The following is an 8,375-nucleotide window of genomic DNA, read 5'->3' as shown; positions in this document are numbered from 1 at the left end:
TACTCCATAGATGTCATATACTTTACTAGTTTGTTATCTTGTCTTGTAGCATTTGACTTTAACCACAAATTATCATACATGAATTGTGGAACGTATTCTCTCTATGAAGTCCAGGACTTGTAAGAGAATGGAGGTTAGAAAACTATATCCCTGCTGCTCAACAACGACACAAACCTCACTAAATACACGAAGCTTCAAATTCAAAGTCTACTAGAACTCATCGATTTATGCCTAACAACACTTTCAATTCAACAACAAAATCTACGAACAAACGAAAGGGACACCAATGGGATCAACAATATCAGGACTGATCGCAGAAACAGTGGTACAAAGACTAGAAGCCGCGATATTACCAGTGATCAAGCAAAAAATTTGGATTCGCTACGTAGACGACACCTCCGTCATCGTCAAAAAGGATGAACTGGAAAACACATACAAACTGATCAACAACGTTTTCAATGACATCAAGTTCACAATGGAACAGGAGTCAAACAACCAACTAGCATTCTTGGATATATTGATCACTAGAACCGAAACAGGAAAACTGGGAACTCAAGTATATAGGAAACCGACTCATACAGATCAAATTCTCAACTACAACAGCAACAACCCAAGAGCTCACAAAATCAACTGCGTACACACATTGTTCAAGAGGGCGAGGACACACCGCAGCACACTGGCAGCACGAAGAAATGAAGGGAAATACCTAAAGGTTGTATTTCAGAAGAACGGCTACCCCATCAACTTCATCAAAAAAATACCAACCGCACGCAGCATCAGAACCCAAGTCAAGCACAGAAATCAACAAAAGGATCCCCTACCATACATAAAAGGCATATCAGAAACCTCAACGAGACTGCTAAAAACCTTCGGGATAGGTGCGGTACACAAACCAACAAAATCACTACAATCAATCTTATGCAAACCAAAGGATGAAATAACAAAGGTAAACAAATCAAACATCATCTACAAAATAAATTGTGCCAACTGCGAAAAACACTACATCGGACAAAGAGGACACCCCCTTCACCTTCGCCTACATGAACATCAATTAGTAGTCAAACGGCATGATATCTCTTCACTTATATCAATACACATGAACAACTGCGGACACTCATTCGATTGGAAAAATGTGGAAATCTTAGACAGAGGAAACTTTAAAACCACCAGAGAATTTTTAGAAGCCTGACACTCAGGTCAGTCAGCAATCAACAAGCACATTGATATCAATCCAATTTATCAAACAATCAGAAAAATCATGCACAAGCATAAGAACAAAAATCAAAACAATGGGAGACGCAACCAAAAAAACGAAGTAAACAATGACAAATTTAAGGTCAATAAGAACCAATCAACGTCGAGGTGCACAGAACAAGCTTTGAGACACATATGGAGAAATTCAAACACTTCACTTCTATCTGAAGTTTGTGCTGATGATGTCATTCAGAAGAACGATGAAAGCTCCACGACCAAACCATCCAGCTCAGAGAACAAAACTCCACCAAAATCATCCACCTGAGCTACAAATCTTCTCCACCATCTCAATATTGAGACTATATTTCCTACGGTCACCTAGGAACCAAGTTGCTTTGCCCCCCAGACGAAAGGATGTTCTGTTAGTTGTGGGTATCGCTAATAATTTACTAATGTAAGGAGATATTGCAGTCAGGTCTACTACGGACCGGTGTTGTCTTTTGGTAAAGTGCGTCACCTAGCATTTTGGGGGACAACGGTTCGAATACGTGCGGGGTCGGTGCTCTTTCCCATAAACCTCACATTCATACGATATTTGTTGAACGCAAGTTACTCAGACATGAGAAAAAAATAAAAGAATGGGCTATTACACCAAGGTGTCCTGATAGGTCACACTGGAACGCGTAGCGTTAGTCGGCGGTTAACCGCTTAAATTATGAAGAGAATAAGTGTCTTCTGCCCACATGCGTTGCAAATTTTAGTTATGCACTAAAATATGTGGACTGTTATAAATGTAAAACAGGGGTTCGTCACATGGCTCTAATGATGACTTCCAGAATTTCGTACTGACGACTGACAACGTTTGTTTCAACAGGTTTATAGCAGCGAGGGTGATGCTGATTACCTAGAGGACGAGCTATCTGTATTGGTGCTAATAGATGGTTAGTTGGGAATAACCGCGAATATAGGCTAGTTATAAGCCTTAGGTCAAACAGAATCTGTAATTCAGTCCATTTGAAATTAAGTACGTGAAATCATCATAGCTCATGAAATAATATTAAATGTGATGTAATGTTCGAAATCTTCAGTTAATTGATTATCTATAGGTACATAAAGCGGGTGCCAGTCATGTGGTTATCAGAGACCACACAGGTCATCGGCAAGGAGTTCATAACTCTCAACTCATTTCCATAATAATAGTACGAACGTTTAGTCGGTGTTTGTATAAAGTTGACAATGATACTCACAGTTTGCAGGAGATTCGCTCGACTGCTGACGTCGAAGATATGCGCAAATGACTGTCATCAAACCTCTGGTCAAACTTATATTGTTCCATTGCCCATAACAAGGGGCCAACTGATACCAAAATAATAACCATCGATTAAGGATAAAGATGATCGTTGGGAAACAATACTATTTGTGGAAGTAGTCATCAATCGGATCATTGGCTCCTACAGTTCTTGGTTTCATTGTTTACATCGACCATATTACGTGACTGTTATATCGTAACAAAGGCTTATGACGATGTCGAGAGACCATTATAAGTAGTTACTTATCGCTATGATTTGACGTTAGCTATGGGGGAAACCAGGTTATGTTGATTGAGATGCCGAACAATTTCGATCGTTTAAGATACGATCTCGCTTATTGTTTCGGAAATGTCAGCAAATAAAAATCAAAAAAACCTTTGAATAAAGCTAAATAGTCTGAGATGCTGATTACATTACAAGTCGTGTCGCAGAAATTTTCGTTAACCTAGTGCACAACGTTTATATGCATGTAACAATAACAATCAGAACCACCAATAAGTATTGAGCGATTGATTGATCTAAAATGCTTCATCTAAGAACCATTCGTCCATAGTAGTTTGTCTTACAAAACCAGTAAATATGTCTTACACAACAAATGGGTGTGTGAGTGATGTTTTAAAGATTATATATATATATATATATATGAATAATCCAACTCCGCCTGGAGTCCCTCCGGGGGCTACTGCCGGTCCCAAGCCCGGATGAAGGAGGAGGGTTGGGCATGGGGTTAGCGTCCCCATCCCGTAGAAAACTAACTCGCTAAAAAAACGCTAACCAGAAAAAATTATTCAAACCTTTTAAACTCTGCCCTGGGAGTCAGAAGATCTTCATTTAGAAGAATTATGACGCCTCATGATGAAAGCCGAATCCCTTCGGAAGTTACGAGGCCGATGCCCCTTCTGACAACCAGAGCGACCATTTATTTAGGTACATGGAATGTTCGTACAATGTGGGACACCGGAAGAGCCTTCCAGATTGCTGCAGAAATGAGAAGATACAACCTAGAGGTACTTGGGATCAGTGAAACACATTGGACACAAGTTGGACAACAACGACTAACTACAGGAGAGTTCCTGTTATACTCCGGCCATGAAGAAGAAAATGCACCACATACACAAGGAGTTGCATTGATGCTGTCCAAACAAGCGCAAAATGCACTTATAGGATGGGAATCTCATGGGCCAAGGATCATCAAAGCCTCGTTTAAAACAAAGAAAGAGGGCATTTCAATGAACATCATCCAATGCTATGCGCCTACCAACGACTACAATGAAGACGCTAAAGATCAATTCTACAATAGGCTGCAGTCAATAGTCGAGAAGTGCCCAACAAAGGACCTGTCCATTCTGATGGGAGATTTCAACGCCAAGGTTGGAACGGACAACACTGGATATGAAGACATCATGGGACGACACGGACTGGGAGAAAGAAACGAAAATGGTGAGAGATTTGCAAATCTATGTGCCTTCAATAAGCTGGTCATAGGCGGCACCATATTCCCACATAAACGCATACACAAAACCATATGGACTTCACCGGATCACTCTACACAAAACCAAATCGACCATATTTGCATCAACAAAACGTTCAGGAGGACTATAGAGGACGTGAGAACCAAGAGAGGAGCTGATATAGCATCAGATCATCACTTACTGGTCGCTAAGATGAAATTGAAACTCAAGAAGCACTGGACAACGGGGCGGACAATATCACAGAAGTTCAATATGGCCTTTCTTCAGGATACTAACAAACTCAACAAATTCAAGATAGACCTCAGCAACAAGTTTCAGGCCTTTCATGATCTACTCAATGGAGAAGGAACTACTGTGGAGAGCAACTGGAAGGGGATCAAAAAGGCAATCACTTCAACATGTCATGAGGTCCTGGGTCACAAGAAGCACCATCACAAGGAATGGATCACTGTTGATACACTGGATAAGATTCAAGAAAGAAGGAACAAGAAGGCAGCGATCAATACCAGCCGAACAAGAGCAGAAAAAGCCAAGGCACAAGCTGAATACACGGAAATAAACAAACAAGTGAAGAGGAGCATCAGAACCGACAAACGTAAATATGTGGAAGATCTAGCAACGGCGGCGGAAAAGGCTGCAAGAGAAGGAAACATGAGACAATTGTATGACATAACAAAGAAATTCTCTGGAAATCGCCGCAAACCAGAACGACCAGTGAAAAGCAAGGAAGGCGAGGTAATCACCAACACTGAAGAGCAACAAAACACGTGGGTAGAACACTTCAAAGAACTCTTGAATCGACCAGCTCCACTGAACCCACCCAACATCGAAGCAGCACCCACGGACCTCCCAATCAATTTTGGCCCACCAACAATTGAAGAAATCAGCATGGCTATCAGACAAATCAAGAGTGGCAAAGCGGCAGGACCGGACAACATTCCAGCAGAGGCACTAAAAGCAGACATAGCGGCAACTGCAAGGATACTCCACATTCTCTTCAGCAAAATTTGGAATGAGGAACAAGTACCAACAGACTGGAAAGAAGGACTTCTGATCAAAATACCGAAGAAAGGCGATCTCAGCAAGTGTGATAACTACAGGGGCATCGCTCTTCTCTCAATACCGGGAAAAGTCAACAGGGTATTGTTAAACAGAATGAAGGACTGCAAAGACTCCAGAATTCGTGACCAACAAGCTGGATTCCGTAAGGATCGATCGTGTATAGATCAAATCGCAACTCTACGGATCATTGTGGAACAATCACTTGAATGGAATTCATCACTCTACATCAACTTCATTGACTACGAAAAGGCATTTGATAGCGTGGACAGAACAACACTATGGAAACTTCTTCGACACTACGGCGTGCCTCAGAAGATAGTCAATATCATACAGAACTCATATGATGGATTACACTGCAAAATCGTGCATGGAGGACAGTTGACAAAGTCGTTCGAAGTGAAGACCGGTGTTAGGCAAGGTTGCTTACTCTCACCCTTTCTCTTTCTCCTGGTGATCGACTGGATCATGAAGACGTCAACGTCTGGAGGGAAGCGCGGGATACAATGGACATCTAAGATGCAGTTGGATGATCTAGACTTCGCAGACGATCTGGCCCTTCTATCCCAAACGCAACAACAGATGCAGGAGAAGACGAACAGTGTGGCAGCAGCAATAGGTCTCAATATACACAAAGGGAAAAGCAGGATTCTCCGATACAACACAGAATGCACCAATCCAATCACAATTGACGGAGAAGATTTGGAAGATGTAAAAACCTTTACGTATTTGGGCAGCATCATTGATGAACAGGGTGGATCTGATGCAGATGTGAAGGCGCGGATCGGTAAAGCAAGAGCAGCATATTTACAACTGAGGAACATCTGGAACTCAAAGCAACTGTCAACCAACACCAAGGTCAGGATTTTCAATAGAAATGTCAAGACAGTTCTACTGTATGGGGCAGAAACCTGGAGAACTACAAAAGCCATCATCCAGAAAATACAGGTGTTTATTAACAATTGTCTACGCAAAATACTTCAGATCCGTTGGCCGGACACTATTAGCAACAACGTACTGTGGGAGAGAACAAACCAGATCCCAGTGGAGGAAGAAATCAGGAAGAAGCGCTGGAAGTGGATAGGACACACATTGAGGAAAGCACCCAGCTGCGTCACAAGACAAGCCCTCACATGGAATCCTGAAGGTCAAAGGAAAAGAGGAAGACCAAAGAACACATTACGCCGAGAAATGGAGACAGACATGAGAAAAATGAACAAGAATTGGATGGAACAAAAAAGAAGGCCCAGGACTGAGTGGGTTGGAGAATGCTGGTCAGCGGCCTATGCTCCATTGGGAGTAGCAGGCGTAAGTAAGTAAGTAAGTAATATGAATAATCCAATTGAGTGTAAGATGCTGCATGTTATAAATTATTGAAAGCCCTATGGATCATTTAGTGAAGCAGTGAAACTCTCCTACATTAATTTTGGAATTAGTCGTTATTGTGAGGGTTGATTGCATGTATTTATAATAATTATTCATAGGGATTTTGTTACATGTTACCATCCAACTTTCGCATTGTCTTCTATTAAGAAAAGAATATAAAAAGTGATTGATTACTGCTCTTACCACTCACTTTAGTCGAAGTATCTTTGTTCCTTTATGAGTTACTCGTGCTAGTATAGTGTTTTCCACATATATTTATCCGTGTATCGTTTAGGGATAAATCGCTTATGTACTTAGTGTGGTAAATAAAAAACACTCTCCCGGCATTTCATATTCTGGGTTTCGAATATTTTCAGGCAAATAAATTGTCTCTCTAGGAAAATTAGCCTGCTGAAATACTCAGTTAACGGAACATATATTGGAGTCAAATAGAAAGGAATTAATCTCTAGATACACCAGATTACTCCTTTCGATGATGACATTCGTAATACTGTTGACTTAACAATTTTTTCTACTCTCAGATTACAACCTTCAATTCGTTTGTTATCAAACCATCTGGGGCCTACTAATTGTTGACCATGTAATATCCTCTATGATTTCATGATATATGATTAGAGTTGCAATATGACATGTAGAAAAGGATTAAAAGTTGGAAAATACATAGTTAAAATTACACGACTACCATGATGGACATAATGATTGTGATTAATCTAAATAAAAAAAAGACTGTACTTCTTATATCCCATGGAATTCATTCAATGAATTGTTGAGCTCATCCTAGAAATAAAGGGAAACATTATTAGTATTGTCTGTGACGTGCGTTGTTATTCTTGCTCATCGACAGACAGGCTAAATATGAACAAATACTAAGATCGTCAATTTACCCAATTACTTTGTTTTGATTTCAACCGGGCAAGTGCGAGTATCTAACCCACCTAGACAGCTATTCTTCAGTCTAAACCTTAATTTGGATCTAAAGTTTCCCTGAAACAAACAGGCTACACTAGAGGATAGAACTTACCGAAGCCTGTTACACCTTGTAGAGCGTGGGTCGCTCACCAGAAGTCCCCAAAGAACTCTGTCCTGGGCAATCGTTGGCAAATGTTCCTAGACTTTTTGATGTTTGCCTCCGATTCACAGCGCGATTTCTTGCATGGTCTTTTTCCCTCCAACTGCGGCTTTCATAGGGTTCCGTTAGTCCTAAGCCCGTGTAAAAGAGGAGGGTTTGGCATGAGGTCGTCAACTTCATCCCGTAAAATACAACCTTGCTAAAAATGACGTTAGCCAAAAAAACCTATCCTTATTACTGAAGACTGACTGCAAGTTACACATAATCACAAATAACCACCAAACTAGCTGAAACTACCGTAGTTGATTGGCTAGACTAACATCAGTTGGACATAGCCAAATACCTGGAACCGTACTGAAACAATAATAAACGAGCAAAAAAATCAATTGGTTTGTACAAGCATATTGCTACGGTATTTGTGGGAATAGTTAAAACAGACCTGTTTTGTAATCAGCTGTTGTTGTTGCTTGCATTTTTCATCAATTCTCACAATCTTTACAATTACCATCAATAATTGCAGAATTGTTGCTTAGAAAATAGCGAATTGACCTTTGACCTTCCATTCCGGTTTGTGAACAAATATAACATGACACACAGAGTATCGCTCACAAATACACTGCTACACTCAACGGCTATTCTGGTTTTGAGACAGATCAACCTATTCATTCTTCTCAATCCACATTTTCACCTTGTCACTTACTGGCATATTAACCCCAACTGATTTTATATGATCGTATGTGTGCTGATTGCTTGTCCTACTCATTACAACTTATTTTTGGTCCGACTATAAAAATTGAGTGACGTTTGATCAGATTGGGTTGGTTCACTAGCCTTCGTCGATCCGCTTCGCGTTTCTGCTCCCTATCATGAGTCTCTGTCTAGACA

The sequence above is a fragment of the Schistosoma haematobium genome, chromosome 6 (assembly GCF_000699445.3).
Source record: "Schistosoma haematobium chromosome 6, whole genome shotgun sequence".
In the NCBI taxonomy this organism is placed as follows: domain Eukaryota; kingdom Metazoa; phylum Platyhelminthes; class Trematoda; order Strigeidida; family Schistosomatidae; genus Schistosoma; species Schistosoma haematobium.
This window is presented reverse-complemented; position numbering follows the sequence as displayed.